This window comes from Ambystoma mexicanum, chromosome 5q (genome assembly GCF_040938575.1).
Source record: "Ambystoma mexicanum isolate Mex_15411 chromosome 5q, UKY_AmexF1_1, whole genome shotgun sequence".
In the NCBI taxonomy this organism is placed as follows: Eukaryota; Metazoa; Chordata; class Amphibia; order Caudata; family Ambystomatidae; genus Ambystoma; species Ambystoma mexicanum.
In genome coordinates, this window is record NC_090933.1 from 902,162,931 (window position 1) to 902,187,289 (window position 24,359).

At 45.7% G+C, this 24,359-nt stretch overlaps 1 long non-coding RNA gene across 1 annotated transcript in view; it reads left to right on the forward strand.

Annotated features, from left to right (window-relative positions):
• Nucleotides 1-1,300: 1,300 nt before the first annotated feature.
• LOC138498657 (uncharacterized) overlaps nucleotides 1,301-24,359 on the forward strand; it is a 238,294-nt gene continuing 215,235 nt past the window's right edge. The window contains exon 1 of the long non-coding RNA XR_011278813.1: nucleotides 1,301-1,417. This is a non-coding gene — a long non-coding RNA (uncharacterized lncRNA). The remainder of the gene's footprint in view (nucleotides 1,418-24,359) is intronic.

Genomic DNA, 24,359 nt, shown 5'->3' on the forward strand with positions numbered 1-24,359 from the left:
GCAACAGACTTGATGAAAAGAAAAATAGACGACCAACGTAATCCTTTGGGGTCTTGGTAAGAAAATGAGTAATGCGTAGATCACGACAAGGTTGTGGTTGTTGGTGCCTCATGCCCATCCATTATCCGGAAAGTCTTTTGGGATTGCTTGATTGCCCTCTCTCAAAACATTCCAAATGTTTTTCAGTTCATTGCATGTGTTATAGCTTGCTTTCCCCAGAATTAGGGTGCAAACTAAGTAGGAAAATGGGGTACCAACGCCTTGTGTGACTTGTCACCATCACTCATAGCAGGTTTGGCTTCGCTTTCTCATAGTTTTCAGTTCACTATCACTTTGCTCACCAGCAGTTGCCAATGTGAGCCTGTGTAGAACTGTCAACAATTCTGCGTCTCTTGTTGAAATGACCTCCATGAAGCAGTAAATCTATTTTGTCTGTTCTCATTGCTCTCCTCTTCATGTTGTGTAAACACAGAATTCAAATGAATTGTCAAGCATGGGAATCTCAAACTGCAGTGGCAGTTGTGAACTTTCAAGCATGGAGGGGTTCACTACTCTTTTTGCAGTGAGCAAGGGGAGTCATAAGTGTCCCAGAGTGCCACCCTTCCCCAATCCTACTACTCTTTTTGCACTGAGCAAGGGGAGTCATAAGTGTCCCACAGCGCCACCCTTAGCTCAATTGAACGAAATTTGTATATTTCATTTCAAGATAAGTTCACTTACTCTGCATATATTAATGGGTGGCAGCTTTTGATTTTTGCTACAGGGGAAGAGATTCCCCCACTGAGTGATGCAAGGGAGCTTTAACCATCTCCAGGTTGAAACAGCACATTTTACAGCACATTTTGCAGCGGGAATAGAAAAGGGCCATATGATTTAAACTCTCTGAGCTATCCAATTGTGACACAATATTCTGTGGAATCAATTGTGCAGTTAGAAATAAACATTTATGAGGATATCTAAACACAAACCTCACAAGTTCTTTACAAACTATCTATCACTACAATTATCAGGTTTATTACTGCAGCATGCCATATCCCTGCTACTTCTAAGCACTCTAATAATAAGTGTTATGTTAATACGAAATGTTACCCCCATAACCAACACATTACCAAATGATGTGGTATACACATTTAAGGATAGATAGCTGGTAAAACAGCTCAGCCGGTTAAGTGCTCACTGCTGGGGTACTTTTCTGCATGCTGGTTGCCTCTTTGGTTTTCGTTAGGTGCATGTTGCATTAGTTTAAGTGTAATTGTGCACCATGACCATGCGTTGCCATTTTCTTCTATGCCAGGTTTCTGCATCCTGTGGCACAGGACTGGGAGCAGGATGGCCGCAGCACACCAACACCAAGCAGGAGCAACTTCTATTGCCTTGTCCGGAACCTCGAGATGACCGTAACTGCAGGCAAGCCAAGGTAAGTGTAAATGCTTACATTCACAGTAATTTGGTAATATGGTCATATACACACTGATATTAACGCTACATATGGTGATCCGTTCTTGTATGAAATGTATATCATATTACAGTGACATAACCATCTGTTAGTGTACTGAGGAACTGTGCTATGTGATGCCACTTCTGTTTTGTCAAGGGGCGAAAGGTTGTGTGCCATCACTTCCCGTGATGTAACTTGGGGGTGGGTCCAATGACATCACTTCCTGTGATGTCATCAGAGGTCAAGGGTCATGTGATGTCACTTCCGCTACCCCTGGCATTTTGGTGAAATGACGTCCCTGTGTATCACTTTCCTTTTCCTCCTTCGACCTCCCCCTGACGTTTGCCCGCCCTATGACATTTCTCTACACAGACTACGATCTGTGATTCAGTTAATGATGGGCATGTACAGTGCTCCAGATAAGCTTTAGGGTTAATTTACTCTCTATTTTTTAAAGATGGGAGTAAAATGGTTTTGAGGGAGTACACATTTACGTCCCATTTCCAAAGGGAGTATTTTATAAGAGAGTAAAAATAGTTTCAACTGTAAAACTAAGTTTTTTGTAATAAATATTCCTTTGTACCTAGTTATTCGTGCACCTTAAAAGATACATTTTAGCTCATGCAATAATAATATTGCAGTTTCCTCCTGTGGCTCTACGTGTACTAATGTTCAAAACATTTCCATGCAGCTGTGGGGGTGTAAACAGGGGGACAGGCCCCTATGTAAGTATTTCTGCTGCCTATTTTCTTTGGGAGGATTTGCCTAGTTTTAGGGAGTAAAAGTGGCTGAAACACCCCTTATCCGTAGAACTGGGTTCGAATGTAATACAAAGCGTAGTAGGGGTACAAAAAGATGACAGAAGAACTACAAAATGTTCTAATACAATGGCCCTCATTACAACTCTGACGGTAGCCGTGCCGTTAAAAACGGCACAGCTGCGGTCGAAGTTGCATTTTTTCTGGCACCCGTGAATGGGCAAGAACCGGGTCATGCCGAGTTCGGCGGACCCGGTAATTTCCCATTTTCAGGTGCCGGAATCAAGGGCCTCCCCATCCCCATTCTGCCCCATAGAGCTGAATGGGGACGGGGACGTCGGATGCACCGGGGCATTCAGAGTTGTGCCGGTGCATCCGACGTGCTCTGCTCGCAGGTGCCGTTACACCCGCCAGGAAAAACCTGGCTGGTGAAACAGTTCCCACGAGCAGAGCCCGTAGTATGGCGGTCCGGGAAGTACGGTACCGGCATGCTTACCAGTACCGCACTTCCCAGACCGCCATGCTCGTAATGAGGGCCAATATGTCTCAATTTCTGTTATTTGTATGGTTCAAAGGGACCTGGATGAATGTTCCACAACTTGGAAGTTAACCGAAGACCTTGCATTGGCCTAGACAGCATGTTTCATATGGTGCCCGCAAAATTGGCTACGGCAGAGTAGACCCGGTTGTCACATATTAGCATCCATTTTGTAATGGCACATTTCCAAAGCACCGTCCCTTTTCATGATGTCATCATTACAGGCCAAGGAAATGAGACACCCTGCCAGTGTCAACAATAGCACTGCATGTCCAGAACCATGAGATCACAGGATGCTGCTAGTTTTCTCTAAACGCTGACTCGTTACTGACACCCTCATACCGGCTCAGAGGTGAATCGATTTCCAGAAAGCATCAGTAAACCAACACCGGGGAACACTCCAGGGATATCCAGGTAGCATGTTCCTTTGGTGTGATATCAAATAGTGTGCCCACATCAGTTCAATTTCTGCCATCATGCCCTTTTTTCGTTCTCTGTCTTTGGAATGTAATCTACCAATATAAAGTTCAACTTATTAACATTTCTGATTATTGTTGCCTTTTGACATTGTTGTCCATTTAATTTAAACATGTAAATGCAATAATTCCACATTCCCTGGAAACAGCCTTGGTCATGTTAAAAAAACACAGTGCGGCCCCATATCTCCCAGCAAATATACTAGAAACTCTCAGCACTTCCTAACTTTCTCAGTACATTGAAGATAGGCAACTACTACATGATTGCCAATCTGCCTCCTGCGCCAACAGGAGCACCAAAACATGCCGCCTCTTCAGGTTAGAGGATATTGTAAGAATGCTAGTTGATAATGCATGCAATGCGCTATTGCTCCTAGACTATCATTTGGTAAATCATCGAACCCTACTATTAAGACTAAAGACACGAATGGGCCTAGGCGGTACTGCACTAAACTTTATGTGCATGTCAAACCCTTGGTAGACCTAAGCGACCCTGTTTCTCATACTTTCAAACTTTATGCAGGTGAATCACTGGTCGCCTGAAACCTAGATCCCCATAATAACAACATTCCTCATATAAATGACCCAGTTTTGGACTTAATGCATCCAAAACAGACATCATTTGTTCAGCTCTCCTATTTCCAATATTTTACGATTTCATTGGGCCACCCTGATGGGACCTGCCCTGAGACCTCATATCCAGTTGGCTCCATTACATGACAAACTAACCATGTAGACCCACATGAATGCAGTTGTACCAAAATCTGATTTTCAGTTGCATATATTAAGGAAAATCATACCACACTAGGACATGAACCAGACAATTGTAATGAACAGGGTCTGATCCTGCCTTGGTTGCAATACTGCCTTTTAGTTAAAAAAAATCCAAGACAGCAACTCCAACTCATCCAAAATCAGACAGCAAGAATGATCCTGGGCCTTAGTCTTTGGGATCACATGTCAACAGGTCTGAATCCCCTTGAAGGGCTCCAAGATGAGAAACGAATCATCCATAAAGTACTTGTCTTGATTTTCCAAATCCTATTAAGTATTGGAGAATTTACAACTGTTCCAAACAATAACATCACTAAATGCGTACAAAGGGGATCCTTGAGGTCATCCTTATCTAATACCCTAATGATCCCCAGGGTAATGAAATGAGACATGGAGGATGATTCCTAGCCACTTTAGGTGCTAAACATTGCAATAGCCTTCCCTCAACTCTGGAAAATGAACCGACATTCATCAGATTCAATAAGAAACTAAACGCATGGCCCACTGAGCATTCCATTTAGTGCAGTGCCCACTCTCTCCTTGCCTTGATATTAATAACAGGCATTTTACACCGCTAGCCCAGTGCGTGCTTTATAATTGTTCCTGTCTTTTTATGCTCCTTTGAGCTCTTCCCGACCATTTTCACTCGCCATATGATGACAGCTAACCCTGTATCCTCCCCTTGGCCTTGTGACAGGTTATCTGCTATAATCTAGGAGCCGGGATTGATTTTTCTCTCCCTTATGTTTTTGCCTTTGGTGGAGTCCACTTTATGCTGTATTCTAGATTACCTATGACTTCACGAACTTGGCAATCACTTAATATATGCCTACACCAGGCCTGTAAGATCGCCTAGCTTGGCTTCCCCTTGTTATCACTGTGTATTCAACCAATATCTTCTCCTTTACCTATTGTTCTCACTCCTGTACCTGTTTACAGCTTGGAAGTGGCAACTCCATGAGTTGGCACTCTACAAAACTACCAAATACAAAAAATAAAATACAAATATGTTCCATAGTATATAGGGTCTGATTGCTAGTTTGGTGGTATTCCTGCACTATATCTGTGTAGATACCACCAAAGTCGGTTAGCGCTAGCACCACTCAGTCCAGCAGAATTACAGCGTAGTTACTCCCCATGTATGTGCCTGTAGTACTCTATTGGGGTGTTTTAGAGGGAACGTGGAGGATTAACCTCCAGCTGCAGACCCCCCAAAATGCAGAATGCTGCAGTGCTGTAATTCTGCCAGAAAAGGTGCTGGCAATGGAATTACTACACAAAATTGGATGTATGCGAATTGACCTGATGACAATTGATCGTGGGAGAATTGATCACGGGAGAATTGATCTAATTTAAAAGGTGAAATAGGACATATATGTCGGGGAAATCCCCTGCAACCCCCACCCAATCCAATAATATTATTTATTATCCCAAACCCCCCATCCCCAGACATATATAAAAGAACTAAAATAAAGGTAAAGGTCAATTTTGAGAAGGTCAATTTGGACCACTATTATTAGGTCAATTCGGACAAAAGGTCAATTGTAAAAGGTCAATTGGAGTAAAAACCTAAAAATGTAATGCACGCGGTAATGCGTAATGACAATCAAAGCGTTTTATGTCTCCTGTCCCCACCACAGTGTACTCCCAGTGCTGAGATTTTCCTGCAGATTGGTGAACTGTGTCGCTGCCTGAAGTTCCAGACAGGAGTCTGAGAAGTGTTCCTCTTACAATACTTCTTATCGACCTTTGTAATAAACACCCTTTTCTGCAATACAATACCCTACTTCTCGCTGAGCAACCTCCCACACATTTTATTTGTTTTTCTTAATTTCTAAAATACCTAAATGCAAACCAAATATACCTCACCATTCTCTCCACGGTGTAGTACTAGAAGGAGACTGTGCTGCCCATGTGCAAGGTTTTAGCTATACACAACATGTGACATTAGCTACTGCCCCGCACACTGGGCACTCAATGATATTCCAAAGATGACTTAATTGAAAAGAAGTGAAATGATATTTTATTTATATCGCGCTCGTACACAAGTGTTTCAGAGTGCGACAAGGCAAAAAGGGAGGGGAACAAGGGAGAACAAAAAATAAAACAGCAATCTTACTAGGCACAGTGACATCTAAGAAAGCGCAAGTGCATGGAAAAGGGAACAAGGGGAAAGTGCATGTAAGGGGGGGAGTGGAAAGTGCGGAGCAGAGTAGAGAAAAACAGAATAAATATTAAAGTAAATAAATAAATAAATAAATAAATAAATGGTAGTGCAGCCAGCAGGTGGTAGGTGAAAGTTAGGTAAATCTGATAAGTGCAGAAGAAAGGTGGGAGGGGGACTGTATGGTAAAGATACAGAACCCTAGTGAAGGGGGTGGCTTGGAGGCAGTGTCGGAGGGTGGCAGGGTGAGCAGGTACCTGGGCCCGAATGACAGAGGTTGGTCAGGTGCACGATGCCAAGAGAAGAAACAGATCAACATGGGAGAAGGGGGGCAAAGGCAGAGGCAAAGAAGAAGGTCTTCAGATACTTCTGGAACCGGAGATGGTTTTTCTCAAGTTTCAGGGTGGCCAGCAGGCTGTTCCAAAGGGAGGCACCAGCTGAAGACAGAGATCTACCCACAGCTTGTTTCTTTGCAAAACGACTAACCCTGAGGGAGTTAGAAGTAGGGGAGCAAAGGGTTCGAGAAGGGAGGGATTTACGGAGAGATAGTTGAAGGTATTTTGGACCTAGGCCCCAGAAAACCTTGTGGACAATGCAGAGGGTTTTACATTTAATCCTTGCATCCACAGGGAGCCAATGAAGGTATTTCATGGTTGGAGAGATACAATCCCAGGGCTTGAGGCCATAGACAAGTCTTGCAGTAACAGTAATCCAGTCTGGAGAGAACCAGAGCTTGGGAGACAGTGAGTTTTTGAGGGAAGTAGAGGAAAGGCAGAGTACCTTTAAAGAGGTGCAATCAAAAGTTTGATTTTTTGGAGACGTCAGAGATGTGTGCGGAGAAGGAGAGTGTAGAGTCAAGGATAACCCCAAGGTTCTTGGACGCGCAGATGGGGGTAGGAGGAGGACCAAGGGAGGCTGGCCAGAGAGTGAGAGGAAAGGATGTAGATGGTGTACCAATAAGGAGGATCTCAGTCTTGTTGGCATTTAGACAAAGATCGTTGGCAGCACACCAATTTTGAATGGCGCTTAGACAACCACAGATGTGGGAAGGAGAGGAGGAGGCTGAAGGAAGCGTGAAAATGAGTTGGGTGTCATCAGCATAGCACTGGAAAGTTGAGCAGAAAATGGAGATGCAGTAGGCGAGAGTTGCCAGGTACTGGTTGAAAAATCAGGGCGAGAGGTTCGACCCCTGGGGCACAACGCAAGTGGAGAGGGAGATAGAAGATAGAAAGGACCCAAGTTCTACCTGGGAGGGTCGATCAGAGAGAAAAGAGGTCAGCAAGGCCAGAACCTGATCAGTGATATCCAGGTTGTCATGGAGACAATTGAGCAGGGTGGTATGTGACTGTGTCGAACGCAGAGGAGAGCTCAAGTAAGAAAAGGACAGAGGGAATGTTAGGGTCTGGATTGGAGAGCAGGTCTTCACGGATGTTCAGGAGAGCAGTTTCCGTGCTTCTGGCAGCTCTGAAGCCAGATTGGTGGTCATCGATGGAGCCAAACAGAGTTGGAATGAAGATTAAGCTGAGAGATGGTGAGCTTTTCCAGGAGCTTACCCAAAAAGGGAGTAATGGAAATTGGACGGTAGTTTGCTGGACATGATGGATCAGCAGTGAATTTCTTGAGGAGATGATGCACAAGAGAGTGCTTAAGAGGGGAGGGGAAAGAGTCAGAGGCGAAGGAGAGGTTGCAGAAATCAGCAAGGGCCGGAGCAAGGGTATCAATATGGTCCTTAATGGTTTTAGAGGAACAGGGATGGACCTGTTTTGAAGAGGTTTTCATAGATTGGACTTGTCTAGCAACCTCATCAGGGGAGAAAAGAGGAAAGGAGGAGAAAGGGAACAGCAAGAAGAGAAGTGGAGGGAGGAGGACGGGGAGCGGAGGAAAGGGTGGACAGGATGTCCTGGGTTTTAGAGATAAAGTGAGAGGCAATGGCATTGCAAAGAGCCTGGGAGAGGAGAGTAGGGGTGGAGACTGCAGCAGGGTTGGCCAGCACCTTGCACATTTTGAAGAGTTCAGCTGAATTGTTATTTGCAGCAGAGACACAGGCCTTTACGTGGACTCTATTTTTAGTGCTTAAACCGAGTTGGTATTGCCTTTGCCTATTGCCTTTGGAGCAGGCAGCATGACAGTTTGTCAGGGGATGAGCAAGAAGCCCTCCTCTTACTCTACACCAGCCTCCACTTCCGTTTAAGTGTAGCTAGGTCAGAGTCATACCAAGAATTTCACCTGGATTTGGACTTCACACGGATCCTCATGATGGGGGAAAGAGTATCAAGAGTAGCAGAAATAGAGGAGTAGAGAAGAGAGAGGGCCGTGTCAGGCAACCTGGGGTGGAGGAGGGGGGGAGAAGGTTTCAGCAAATCTATAGTAATATTTTCTAAGGTTTTATGATGTGTTGTGAACAACTTACAGAATAACATCTCTCGAAAGGCTTTGTTAATGAATTGAGATGTGTAAATGTTATTAAGTGTTAATAGGTTCTTTTTTCCTGGTTTGCTAAAATGGGGAAACAATAAGGAACGATAATTTTTTTATGTATTTGTTATCTTTTAGGTAGAAATGTATTATTGTATTTTATTTGTTTATGAATGAACTTATAACTGTTAAATATATGTAATTTTGTAAAGGTTTTTTTCAAACCACAAACCAATAAAAACAACAAAAAAAAAAGGTTGCAGCGAAGGCCTCGACTGACACACCCTTCATGGGACGAATATCAGAGAAGGTGGGTAGCAATCTAGGAGTGGACTTGGCTTGTGAGGAGGAGATGAAGAGATGAGAGGAGGCAAGAGAGAGAGATTGTAAGTGGGTAGCGAGGGGAGGCCGGATTAGATCAAGACATCAAGTGTGTGCCCAGCTGAGCGAATTGGGCCGATGGGAAAGATAGAGAGGGAGAGTGAATCGCAGAGCTCGTGAAAAAGTGCAGATGAGGGACAGGTAGAATCACGATGGATGTTGAAGTCACCAAGGAGAAGAAGTTGAGTGGTTGAGGCCAAGAGGGAGGAGGAGAGGTCAGCCCACTCAGAGAGAACAGAGGTGATTTGACCAGGGGGCCTGTACAGGGTAGCAACATTAAGAGAGTGGCTAGGAGAGAGAGAGAGCCTGCAGACTAGGCATTCAAAAGAGGAGTAAGCTTGAGTGGGAATGAAGAAGGCAGGAATCCACTCAAGAAAGATCAGGGCTACACCCCCTCCAGGCCGGTTTGATCTGGGGGCTGAGAGAATCTTGTACCCGTCGGGGAGGAGAGTGTCAAAACTCATGACAGAGCTGGCTGCGAACCACGTCTCAGTGAGACCAAGGACATCAAGGTTGAGTTCTTCAAGGAGGTGACAGATGTCAGAGGAGTGTTTAACAGCCAAGCGAGGGTTGAGAGTGGCGAGATGGAGAAGGTTGCAAGCCTTAAAGACCTTCCGGGAAGGGGTACAGATCAGAGGTAAGCCCTGCAGAGGTGTGGAAGAAGCATGAGATGGGGCAGAGGAGGATGTGGAGTAGGGCAAGGTAGCCAGGGGAAGAGAGTAGGGGACAGCTGGAGATGAAATGAAGTTGATGAGGCAAGGGAACTGCCTATTAAAGAGGAGGCGATTAGCCTGAGGGCCTTGCACCATGACAATACCATTTAGGTAGACGTTAATGAAGACTCTGGATGAGTCAAAGAGATCCATACAGACTTCTCAATGGGTGCCAGCATTAATGGGAGAGGAGGAGACAGGACAGAGAATAGAGATCATATGAGGCGTCCACAGATATGGTGAGGAAACAAAAAAGAGGATGGCCCTCATTACGACCCTGGCGGAAATCGAAAAACAATGGCGGAAATGCAACACCGCCATCGAATACCGCTCGGTGCGATTATGACCCGTCACCGTAAAGTACGATGCCATCAGCGACACCGTAGTGAACGCCAACGCAAACTGCACCAAGTACGCGCACGCGCACCATGCAAAACCGTAATTACCACCATGGCGCAACGGTACGCGAATGCTGACCCTAGCGGACATTCACTTAACACCATCAAGCATGGCGGAAAGTACCATTCCGCCATGGTGAGAATTACGGCATCGCGAACCAACCGTAAATGGCCCTACTGAGTGCCTGTACACCACTCCCTGCCCACATTGCACAACACCTCGTAGGTGCAATGAAGTTACACAATGCAACCAGTGAAATGCACAAGTCACCCATGCATGCCAACGAACAAATGAATGTAGGGGCTCCAAGTGCCTTGTGAGTGGCCATCCATATTTGGCATGGCACCATTGCCGTACTGATGCAGCACAGGCACGTGAAGGTTCAAGTACAGCAATATGAACTGAAACATGAGACAAAACAACAACAGGCCCCCATCGCTTGACACCAGTGTAAGGCAACATTCAAAGCAGTATCCTGAGGGAGACTGCACCAGCCCTGTACTCTTGCCAGTAAACAAACCAACCATCAGCATAAGCATGTACCACACAAGTTGGCAGAGTGACTGAGCAGCCAGGCTCATCTCAAGAGGGGCCAATGGGAGCTGCAGGGCACAGATGGCACGAATACAGAAGCTATTCCAATGGACATGACCTCAGTCTCCCTCCAAGAAACGCACGCAAACACAGGCACCTGTGACCAGCCATTTTCTGATAATCACATCATTCCACCAATCCACCTGGCTGACCGGCATCTGTTACACAAAAGCTAATCCCCCGCCCCTGAGCATGACATCATTAAAACAGTCATAATGGCAGGCCCCATCCCTGACCTTACTGGGCTTCGTAGGCAAACGCGGCCAGTACAGTACCACGCAACTATACTCAGAAGCCGGAACCCAATGCAGATCTCCTCACAATACACCGCTCCACAAATAGGAATATGCTACATTACTTGCAAAGAATAACGCTACACGGTTGAAATCAGAATCAAATTTTAATGCACATCAAATTCACCAAGCCCATACAGCTATTAGGTCATAAACTCCAATATATTTTTCATTACTGTAGGCTGCATCCGCAATAAATGACCAGCTTCTCCTTGTGTGACGCCCTGTTCCTTCATGGTACACAGGGGCTACATTCACGTTCAAAAAGGCAACATGGAAGCGCCGAGAACCGCAGGGCCGTCCCATTAGGTAGGCACTAGTCCAGCTGAAAGGCTGATATGTAGCTCCTAGCCACTAGTACTGCGTAAGGGCATGTGGCCCATTGGCGATCGTCCCATAAGATCGTAATGGTGCTCCACTGATTAACTCGAAGCAGCAGGTGTCGGGAGTAAAAGCCATCTGCAGGAGTGGCATACAGATGGCAGCGGCAAAAGGGGAGGAGATACCTGTCACCCAAATGAAATGAAAAAGAATAGCATGGGCATCAGAACTTCATTTGTATTACTCACTTCAATCATCACACTAAATCCACAGCCATATGCATGCTAGCCCACTCAAAAGGATTATTTCCACCCAAAAATCACTTGCGAATCATAACTATATAAATCGAGGTGAAAACACTATTACAAACGAGTGTTTGTGTGCATGCGTCTGTTAAGACAGAATCCATTAGATGGGATTCGTAACGTGCATAGACACAAGTGTTTGAAGGCGCGTCGAGACAGGGAGGGTTCAACAAGGGCAGATAGACGATGGTCCCACTATGGCAGCTCTGCATCACATAGCGCAGGGGAAGGGGATAGATCCCGAAAAGCCATGTACATGGCAAACTCTCAATTAAATCATCTGTCCATGCATCCATACATCATTCCCTCATCCCGGTATGAAAACGCCTGATCATTTACTCACATCACATTTGAAACTTCCATTGAGTCTGTGCGTAATGCAGTCTGCAAAATCCACTGTGCTCCAGCCCGGAATCCTAGTGTTGTGAAGTAACATGTATTTGGGAACGTCCTGCCTTATCGTCCACTACGCTATTGCGCATCCCATACTATTCATATCAATCATTGCATCCTCGCCAGGGCCCCTGTCCCAAGGACATTAAACAATAGAACGTTATATTTGCAGTCAGACCTGTGGGCGTCTCCTCGCCGCTAGCTGAAAACCGAAAGCGCTGTCCTTCGAATTCCTCATTTGCAACATCACGTCGATAAGGCATCTGTGACCGCTTGAAATCACAAATTCATCCATGTAGTGCGGCAGTGTGTGAAAATGGCAACTGGCTTCACTCACAAATGGGACGCCCCGCCCGTCGGTGAACCTCGGTACAGTGCTCGCCCAAAGGGGATTGCAGCTGGCACAGGTGGAATGAATCACCACAGGTGGAGGCTATACAGCCTGAAAACACATACATTGCACACCCAACCCCCTCCCACAACCACACCCACTCCAAAATGCTACCGGCAGGACTAGCGATGTTGGCCCTGGGGGACCTGATAGCACTGCAAGTACTACAACTTCAAGAAGAAGACGAACACCAACTACTACAACAACCGGCCGCACAGAGGAGACGCAGGAGGAGGAGGAGGGCAAGGCAGGGCCAGCAAGGGCCACCAGCACAGCCACTACCACCACGCAGGCAGCCCGCAATCCCACGCCTCCGAGCTCATCCGTTCAACCTCACTGCTGAGCAGATCCACACCCTCTACCGTTTGGACGGGGACACCATAACCGCTATTGTGAACATGACACACGCTGACCTTGTCAGCATGATAGATAGCCCAACCGCCATCCCACCCCTACTGAAGGTGGTGTCTGTACTCCACTTCCTGGCCACAGGCACCTACCAGCACACAGTCGGACAGTTGCATGGCATTTCACAGCCACTGTTCTCACGGACACTATCGCAAGTGCTCGATGCCCTCCTGAAGCACGCAGACGACTACATCTCTGTACCACGCTCGGAGCATGACATTACTAACACAAAAGTTGGATTCCATGCACTGGCCGGCATACCGGGTTGCATTGGTGCCATCGACTGCACCCATGTGGAATTGGTTGTCCCACATGCCATGGAGGCCCAGTACCGCAACCGGAAACAATATCATTCTCTTAATGTACAGATGGTGTGTGACTCCAACAGGATCTTTACACATTGTTGTGCCCGATTTCCTGGATCAACCCATGATTCTATGGTCTTGAGGAACTCTACAATACCACGATACATGGAGCGACACGCAGGGAACAGATCCTGGCTACTCGGTGAGTCTCATTTCATGCATGATAATGTGGGGTATGTGATGCGGCAATGACCTGGCAGGAAGGGGGGGGATGCGTACGTAGCAATGTCATTCCACAAACATCCTTTATTGTCCACATACAGGTGATGCCGGGTATCCACTGAAGAGATGGCTCCTTACACCACTCCGGAACCCACAGAACCAGCATGAGGAGGACTACAACCATGCCCACTCACGTACCCGTGTAGTCATTGAACAGGCATTCGGCCTACTGGAGGGTCGTTTCCGCTGCCTCAGCAGGTCTGGCGGGGCACTCCTGTACCGCCATGAGAAGGTTGCAAATATGGTCATGGCATGTGTCATGCTACACAACATGTGCGTACGTAGAAATGTGCCCATGCCCCCTGACGCAGAACTGCAAGCACCTGAAGATGGTCATGATGAGGGTGGGGATGTGGCAGCACCTCAAGGAGTCCGCGAGGCACAGGAGGCCCGTGAAATTCGACAGAATATCATAGATTCATGCTTCTAGCACTCACGCCTGGTGGCTGATACATGGACACGGGACTTGTGGCACTGTGTGTGTCTGGAACATGCACAATGTGGAATGTACGCCTATAAAGGCCTCGTACACAAAGATCAATGTCCACACATCTCATTGGGTGATTATGTAATGTTTATAGCATATGTGAAATTATATTACACACCCCATCGACCCGCCACCCAAGAAAGCCCAACACCCCCCCTCCACCCTCCTACCTCCCCCCCGAACACCAGTGTCCAAAGATGCTCATTGTCAGTGGGCAGACGCTATTGCAAGCCCCCTCTCCAGGTATCAGGGGCACCCCTGCCTGTGGAGCGCAGGTTCCTCCCAGATCTACGTTGGGGGCTGCCCTGGACGGAACTTGCAACGGATGATGTCTCTGCCTGCTCACGTCCATGCATGTCCCTAAGGGTTTGTGAGAGCTCAGTGAGCACACGGCGCACAGCGGCAAGTTCACCACATACGTCTTTGGACGTCGCATGCAGTTCCCCCCTCAGGCTCTCGGTGCTTCTCTCCATTTGTACCCTCAGGCTCTCGGTGCTTCTCTCCATTTGTACCCTCAGGCTCTCGGTGCTTCTCTCCATTCGTACCCTTAGTGTCTCTGTACTTCTCTCCATTTGTGCCCTAAGTGTCTCAGTAGATGTTTCTATGACTGCCTTAGTACCCCCACATTCATCAGCATGCTTCTTGAGGAGCGTGGCCAGTTGCTGCTGTTGCACGATCACCTGGTCGAGGGACTGTTGCCTCTGGTGGGCCATGGCCATTTGCGGTGGTGTCACAGAGGGGCTGATGACCTAATGTTGCCTTGCCACAGGGCTTGTGGGGGATGGCCAGTCGTCGTCTTGTGGGTGCCCCTGCGTGGTATCCTCATGGTGTACGGGATGAAACAAACAGGGGGATTGAGACAGGTCATGGATGGGTCCTACATCGACAGCACCGTTTTCTGTGTCGGAGCATGCTGCCATTAATGCAGTGTCACCTATGGTGCTGCTGCCACCAGAAGCAGTGCCTTCTGTGGCATCCATTGGGGGGACCTGTGGTGCTGCTGTTGTGGGCATGCTGGCTGCTGGGGTGCCTGTTGAAGTCCCCTCCTGTGTGCTGCCACTTGATTTGTGCTGCTGCCGTGTCTTGATCCGTGCAGCTGAGGTGGAGGGTCTTTGGCCGTTGGTCTTGGCCCTCTTTGCAGGTGTGCTGGTAGGGGTGTCCTGGAGCTCGTCGTTTGAATCGGACCCTGTGGTGGAGTAAAGGAGGGCGAGCATTATTTATGGGTCTGTGGAAATTGGAATGGCAATGTATCACATGCATTGGGGTGGTACCTGAGGGTGGTTTGGGTCAGGGCCTTGGAGGTGGTTTCATTTTTGTGTGGATTGAGGATGCAGTTGTTTTGCATCCGGCAGTTAGGGTGTGCATGCTGCACGTGTAGAGGGTGTTTTTAGGATTTTTAATTATTTATGTATTTAATGTGAGTTTTAAAGTGCGCTATCAGGCCAATGTATGTGGACGTTCTCCTGGACATGTGTTTCTGTTGCACTATGTGGACACATGGTACTTCACATGATTGGACATTGTGGATTTAGCATTGTTTTATTTGGCCCACCTACCTGATTCTTCGGATGTCTGCACTCCTTTCTCCATCCCTCCGACTCCCTCTATACTCTCCATTCCAATGGTGGAGGCACAGATTTCTTCCCAGGGGGTCAACTTGATGGGTGATTCCGATCCTCCCCCGGTAGCTGTGGCAATGTTACGGTTGGCTGATAGTATGCTCCGTACGCGTATCCGCAAGTCGTCCCATCGCTTTCTGCATTGCTGTGGGTTGCGGGGTGCGGTCCCCACCGCACTTACCCGCTGTGCCACCAGGGCCCATATGGCCTTCTTGTTCGCAAGTGCCGTCCTGGTCATTTGCGTCGAGAAGACGACGGCAGCATTCTCCTGGAGGATCTCTGTGAGCACAGTGAGTTCCTCATGGGAGAAGTGGACCTGCCGCTTGCGGTCGCACGCTTTTTTGGCAACTTTTCCCATTTCGATTGTTTTTACTAGGGTGGCTAACGGGTTGGGATGTGTCTCAAGGTCGGATTTTTAATGGTTGTGTTGGGATTCTGATTTTATAGGTGTACGGCGTGCTGTTTCCCGTTCCGGCCCCATGTTTTTACTTCCGTTTCCGTATATTTACGGTCACCCTATTTTGCGATTACCGCTCATTACGGTGACCGCTATGATGGGTGGCGGAATTGCACCTAGGGCGCCGTACGACGGCGGTGAGGGGCGTTTTGGGGACATTTCCGCCATCGCGGACTTTGCACTTCCGCCATGGCGTAATGCTCGTGCCCGATGGGTCGGAATTAGCCGCACTTTCCTCCATCGTGCAATGGCGGAAACGCTATTTACGCTATGGCGGTCAGGTCAGTTACTTTCCGCCAGGGTCGTAATGAGGGCCGATGTCAGTGAGGGTTTGTCTGGCAGAGGCGCTGGAATAGGTATCAGCGATGGGGAGACCAGGGTTGGAAGCCAAGATATCCTTTTTGAATTTCTTCTCACCAGACTTCATGATAAGGGAAGTAAAATTAATAGAGAAACAGTTGGAATAGATTAGAGAAACAGATAATGCCACGATCAGGTAGAGAGAGGAGACAATAGGAGAAATGTACAAGATCAGAGGTATGGAGAAGTCACTGGGCTAGCAGGTTACAATTGAGCGCCGAAGTAAGGTGAGAAAAAGAAAACAGGCAATTTAGATTAACAGAAACACACCCGAATTTGACTTTCCCAAACACACCCGAATTTGACTTTCCCACACAAACACCCAAATATAACTTTCTCAGACACACCCAAGTTTTACTTTCCCTAACACACCCAAATTTGAGTTTCCCAAACACACCCAAAATTTGACTTTTCCAAACACACCCAAATTTGACTTTCCCAAGCACACACAAAATTTGACTTTCCCAAAAACAGACCCAAAATTTGACTTTCCTAAACACACCCAGTTGCCAAGGCACCAATGAGTCAACGAAATGAGGTAGGATCATAGGTGAATGCTTAGATGAGAGCATGAAAGGAAGACCAGTTATAAAGAAGAAGAAAGTAGAGTGAAGGTCAATGAGTGAACCCAAAAGGCATAAGGAGGGATAACAAACCAATAGAGAGGGAACTAAGAGAGTCTTGGAAGTCCCATTGTCTCTGCAAGTGACCTCTGGTTGTTTTGTTTCTTTTTTCCACATCGTTGATATCTCTGAAGGGAAAATAACTCTACAGAGTCACACTAGAGTAAAATGATTCTGTCCATGAGCAAAGTATTTGCTTTCGTTTGCACATGTTTTTTAAAGAGTGCAACTGACTCAACAGTTGAGCCACTTGATGAGCAGCAATAGTTTGTGATTTATCATCTCTCATGGGATTGTTAAAAGGAATTTCCTTATCTCCAACAACTCCAATTCTTTACAAATCAGTGGAAAAGCTGTGTCATGAGAATAATTGAACCATTATTGCACCACATAGAATGAAAATCAGAATTCCCGTGCCACTGCTTACCATCAATATTACACTGTTCTGTGATTTTAGTAGTGAGACCAGACACTTGTACTCCATAAAAACAGGAATCTGCTTCTTACATGAGATCAGAAACAATGCACACATACAATCCTACCCTCTGGTTCTATCCACTAAGTTCATCCGATATTATCCAATCAGTGGGGCTAGCAGAGCAATAGAACTAGAAGTAACTGCAATAATATTACTGCCTGGTCAGAAAAGGATCTTTAAGCTAACAATTCAACTATTAATTGGCATGATTTACTAGATGGAAAGAAGTATGAATTACAAAATTATATGTTCTACAGTGAAATATAACTCCACTCACCGATAAAGTGCCCCCAATGGCGATGTGAATTACATTTTATTCCCTCGACAGAAATCATTTTACTTCAAACTTCGACAAATAGACAGTAAAATACTCCAACTTTCAAAATCTTACTGGAGCAATGCTTGTAAATGTTTCATAGGAAAGGGAATGGATGAAAACAGAATCGGGCCTGTAATTGATTCTCCCACCCTTCCTTAATCAAGCTGAAACAAATACGAGCCTCACTGAGGTCTCTAAGGGTATCACTTAAACAAAATCACATAGGTTTGCCATATAAATTAATAGCTAAACCGTCCATAGGTTTATATCAGATTCAGTATTTTCTTCTACAACTAGGGGTCCTTCTTCTGCAATGTTGTGGCGTTAACACCCGATCTGGTGGACCGGATCGGGTGTTAAGGCCATTAGCACTGCGGGTTACCAAAGCAGTAACCCGGGGTGCTGAAAAAAGGATTTTCTCTCGTTCAACGGGACACTGCGCGTGTCCCATTGAATGAGGGAAAATCCTTTACACAGATGGCTGCCATGGAAAGGGAGGCGGGGCTCCGTGTGGAACCCGTCTTCCCTTTCCATGGTGGCCTGTGGGACGCAAGGAGAAGGTGGGGATGCGGCTGTGGGATTTGCGCCGCAGAAAATACTGTGAGGAGGGGGGATGGATAAAAAAGAAAAGGGAACACAGGGTGGAGGGAAGATGGCGGTGGGGGAGCCGGCCGTCAGGCTTCTTGGAATGCAGGCTTGTACTGGTGGTTCAAGTCTGTGTCCCTAGCCATTTTATTATGGGCTGCCCCCACCCAGGTGCTAATAACAGTTAAACAAGATGACAGAAATGCTAGAGGCTCTAAATACAGAATACATGATTATACTGAAAAGCCTCAGCAGCGTAAAGTGCAGTTTCCTAGACTGTTACCTGACGTTGCTGTCCTTTATTGCAAATAAATATACTGTATTGTTGAAATATTTGACTTAGGTTTTGGAAGTGGCTCATTTGTCCTTTGTCTCCAAGGAATGTTCTGCTGCGTCCTCTTTTTCTCCTCCACCCCCTTTTGTGTTGGTCTTCAAACTGAGTTTACAGGGCTCAGTTAAAAGTGAGGCAGATCCTTTCGGGGATTGTAGTAGTAAAACACTCACTGAGATATTTGCTTACCCTCAATAATTTGCATGAAAACAAATACTTTAAACATCACCTTAATATTTAGGGGAACGGTGAGAAGAGACAGAAAATGTCATGAATCGTCATAAGCACTGATATTTTGCAGTGTCACAAGATTGTTTGCAGCATCCCTTGCAATATTCTTGGGTGAGATAATACAATTGCTCAGAGGAATGTTGATGTACATGCAATGACTCTTAGCATTCATTAATGCCTATGCCTAATGGAACTTTGAAAGCTAGAAAATATGCAGTTTGCCTTAAGAGCATTGTAGATTTCTGAATATCTACTGCCCTAATGCTGGTTACAAGTAGATCCAGGAATTTTTCCATATCCATAATCCTTTGTAAAACAGCCAACTGATATTGCAATTTTGCTTTACCCTTAAAGGGTAATGTCCACAATGCTAAAGGAGGGGACGCTAACATGAAATGTGCCTACTCATAAATCCACACATACAAGTGGTAATGTATTCAGGGCTAGACCAGGATATTGAGACTAGTGGGTATAATGTTGTTTTCTTGAAACAGAAAGCAAATAGCAGGCAACTGCTGCGTGTGTGCATTATGAATGCTTTGCTTTAGGAGGTGGTAATGGTCTGTGTATGCTTCTAATGTTCTTCTGAGCAGTACCCAGAGAGAAGCTGGGCAAGGGCACAGGAGCACAGCTTCGAGGGAACATAGTCTCCAACATATTTTTGATTTGGCCTTCTTTTTTTATTTTATTTTATTGCTTTTGTTTACCTGTTGGCAACTGAAATGAAAACGTACAGTAGGCAAAATGGCATCTTCACTTATGTACTCTTGGACCAAGAGGCCTTTTTGTTCCCTCTCTACAAACATTTCCAGGTGCGCACCTGGTTATAATGTATGATGATGTGATAACGCTCATCTACTCTGGAACAGCAATCCCCTGCAGTGAACAAGCACATGTTGGAAGCTCCTTCATATCCAATTCCGCTTTTCAGTTCCCAGTCCACAGTCACACATTTTCTAATGCTGGGGTATGTGTAAATATTACTGTCAGAGGTCTAGGACTTCATTTCCTGGACTACACACACAAAATGGAGAAGGGTGCAAGAAGGGCTGGACAAAGAGGGCCCCAGAATGGGCACGCATTGAGGCAGTTCAGGTAGCAGAGTGTGAGGTGGGAATTGGTTAATAGGATGGTGATAACAGAAGAAAAATAAATTGAGTTAGCTGGGGTTGTGTGGGGTGGTAGTCCTGAATGAGAGCAGTGTGGCCAGGAGGAGAAGCCACAGTGTTCGAGCGGACAGGGGCCAGTGAGCATTGAATAGGGAGTTAGGGGGTTTGAGGCCACTCCAAGTTGTCCCAAAAAAGCTGTATTTCTTCAGTGCGACCTCAAATGGGAGACACACAGAACCCATTGTTCATATGGCTACGTTTATGTTCTGTATTTACTTTGATTTTCCCCTCATCCAAAGACTTATTGAATTGGCATTTTTAGCCTTTTTCAGAAAATGTCTTGCTTTTGTTTTCACATCTGCAAACAATAAAAAAGCTGAAAAATACAGACAAAAACACATGCAATATGAGGTTGAAGTTTACATAAACTTCAAAACTCAATTCTACTTGCGGCTTGGATGGCCGAGGGGTTCTGCACCCTCACTTGTTAAATGAAGGAAGTCGTTCCATCTATCAAATTGCCCGGGACAGGTTTAAATAATCCATCCAGGAATCAAATACTGCAGCACATGTCCCGAACAGACAATCAGTGTCATGTTTGCTTTTAAACAAATACGAGTACCTTGAAGAAGCGAAAGAAATCCAGGACCCAGCCAAACCCTCGCTGCAGTTTGAGTCACTTTCTAATTTATTTTTCTTTGCATTTATTTTATTTTATTTTGCTTCCTTGTGTTGCTTTTTTAAAAAAAAAGCAACATGAGTTCAAAGCTTAATCCACAAATATCAAATACCATAAAGAGAAACAGGCCATGAGCCTTTCATAATTAAGACTGTATGCCAACATTGGGGTGCCAGCAATACCTGTACAGTCATTTCATTATTGTTTTGCAGTTAGCTGTTATAGTTCAATCACACTTTTCACAAGACAAATAATTGCATAAAAACAATACAATTAATTTGTTTATAAAACAATACAATATTTTTTCCAACTAATTGCCATACAGTATTTCATTCATTATTCCATCGATTTGCATACATAACAAATCCAATAATCACTTTTAAAATATTTACATTAACTTTGACTACAGGTCTATGTACATACAAAACATTTCAGTGTAAATGCTATACTTCTTAATTACAGTTTGCACAAATGCCAACTCATTTTAGTCCAACAAATATTGTAGGAGTGTCATCATAACAAGTAATTCATTTAATTTAAATATGTTAATGTTCCCACAATTAGCTGCCTTAATCTAAACAGTACAAGGGATAGCGATATTTCGTTTTCTGATATACAGTTTTTACATGATCTGGGTTATGTACAAACCTCTCAAAGTGCGTCACATACTCATTCCCCGGTATTCGACATTGGGTGAAGGCATGTCTGTTGGTTTCCGTCAGATGCTCGCCTCTAACTTGCATATTCTGCAAAACAAAAGTGATAAAGAAATACTCGGAGGGCCACACCGTGCTGCCAGTGTCAGAAATTGATTAAGTCTTAGTGACAGGATGAATCTCCTTACGTGTGGTCATGGGCATTGTACCAGTATACTCATTCAGGGGTTTTAAAATTGATATGTGCCCTATGGAAAGGGTCAGAGGGCTGGAAAGCAACTACCCTATACCCTGGGCGAAAGGTCACCTGAATTATCTAGGGGTCCAACTCCCAGACAAACCCAACAGGATATACAAAGCAAACTTTACTATTCAAAGAACTCAAAAATGACCTGAGACGCTGGGGAAAGCAAGAGATCTCATGGTTGGGGAGAATAACAGCCCTAAAAATGTATTTAATCCCTAAACTGCTCTATCAGTGTACAGCCCTGCCAGTGGCTATCCTGAAGAAAGCAGCACAGGAGTTGCAGAAGAAGGTCATGCACTACATATGGGAAGGGAAGGAAGCACGAATCCAGAGAAGGATCATGTTACGGGGGCGAGTGGCGGGGAGCCTGGGGGCTCCTGACATAGAGAGATACATCCTGGCAGCTCAGCTCTCACATGCGTTCTCATGGGACTCCATCTCCCAGAAACCACAATGGTTGGAGCTAGTGGAAGCCTGGAGCCAGATCGCCGACCAGCTCCCGGCCACATACGAAGAGACCAACGGTCCCAGCGGCACGGAATCTCCTGTTAGCGACTGAAAACACGCTCCTGTGCTGGAGGAAAGCGGCTCGTCTTTGGAAATGCGGCAGCACGATAGGCCCACTTACCCCCATCTGGAAAAATCCTGACTTTACCCTAGGGGCTGATCCAAACAGCTTTCTCAGCTGGAATGAAGGAGGACTGGAGAGGGTCCAGGACTTCTTTGAGAACGGGAACCCCCTAGACTTCGAAGCCTGCAAAGCAAAATTCATGGTTCCTGAGATGGAGAGATTCAGGTACCCACAACTAAGGCACTGGCTATCAAGCAACCCCATGAAAAACTATGGCAGCAGAGATCTCACTGCCCTAGAGCACACCCTGACAGCTACTCCCCCCAAAAGGGAAAATATTAACCCTCTACAGGCTGTTGGACAGAACTGACCCAGACCACAAGGAGCCTTACATGCTCAAATGGGAAAGAGATTTGGGTAGAGTCATTGATCCCGAGGAATGGGGCCATATCTGGGATAGAACACAGAGGAGCTCCAAATGTACAACCAATAAGGAAGGGGCACTCAAGGTATGTTACCGTTGGTACCTCACCCCAGAAACGCTCAACAAATGCAATCCCTTGATCCCTCCGTGGTGCTGGAGAGGATGCCCGGACAAAGGCTCTCTATTTCACCTACTATGGTCATGCCCGAAGGCCTCTCAATTCTGGATCTCGGTACTGGATCAGATCAGAGCTATCACCGGCCTTACGGTCCCAGGGGACCCTGGAGTGGTCTTCTTGGGAGCTAGAGGTGGAGGCCAATTTCCCCGAACAGGCCTTAGAGCAGACCTATGCTCCAACCTGCTAATGGCCGCTAAAATCTCGATAGCGAGGCTCTGGAAAAACCCAGAAGGACCATCAACGCAGATTTGGTGGTTGAAATGTTGGGACATAATGGCGGCTGAGAAAATAACTGCCCTCAGATTCGGGAACAGGGACAAATTCCACCAAATTCATAGACTATACACAACAATTCCCTGGGCTGGCCAGACAACCGCCCACTCTCCGATGGATGGAGAACCAGGATTAGTAAGGAGGCCGGAAGAACGAAAGATAACCCAGTTCCACCTGAACCCTAGGGGGCACGCTCAAACATTCGGCTGGAGACCATTGACCTCATACCCCCACCCTCGGCCTCCAGGAAACCTCAGAGTCTACTATCAGGGTCCCAGAATCACAGAGTCATGGTGTCCTCCTACTCCTCGGGTGAAACATAAAGGACAATCCTACGCTCCAGGTTTCCCCTCATCCGCGGGCCTCTCTGGCACTCTCCCCGGTCCCTATAAAGACTTCATAAATGTGTTAATAGGGTTTCTTGATTCTCTTTTTGGTTTTTCGTCTGACTGTTCCTTGTCACCTTTGTTTATGGCCAAACAGTCATGTGTATAAGATAATGTATGCAAGATAATACCATACTATAACACTGTTTGTACAAAATAATAAAAACAAGTTTGGAAAAAAAATTGATATGTGCTCATAATTATTTTGCCAATCCCACAGTCTACATTTTTTTAGCAAATGTTTTTTTTTCAAATTATATCAATCCAGTTCCCATGAAGGACTCCATCCAATGCTCATAAATGTAATTTAATTTGAGTCTTTAAACTCCTGTAAAGCTGGTCCTACAGAATTCTTCATGGTGTTTCACAACAGTTTTAGCAGTGGACAGATTGGCTCTTTCATGGCCTTTACGTATAAAATATCTCTTTTTAAAATGAGCATACCCATTCAAGAAGTCAACCCCAACTCTAGTCTAATTACCCCTACTGGGGTACTTTATGGTAATCCTAGGAGTCTCCTCCACATGGTCCCTTCCAAAACGGTTATCCAAGTGTAGTTCTTATGATAACTTGCCTCTAAACCACAAAGGATGGTAGATGCTTGACTCTGCTTACAGGCCAGTATAATACCTTTTAGGCTATATTCTGCGGTTCTTTCAGCTAATTTCTTAATAGTAGCTATTGATAAAATAGCCTTCCTACACTTCCTTTCTATTCGTTCCATGTGTTTTTCCCCACATTTATTATTTGCTCCAAATAAACATAGGAAGAAACCTGTTCAATACTGCCATCTGAAAAAAAATGAATGGGCGATTGTGTCTTTTGCTACTACCGAAGAACATGTACGTAGTTTTCTCTAGTTTAATTCTAGCCCTTCTCGTTTGCGTAGGCACTTAATTCACATGCACTTATCTTTAGGCCCATGAATGTGTGATCTAAAAGGATCACATCATCGTGTAGGCTAACCATGGAATGTGCTCCTGCCCTATGACAAAAGG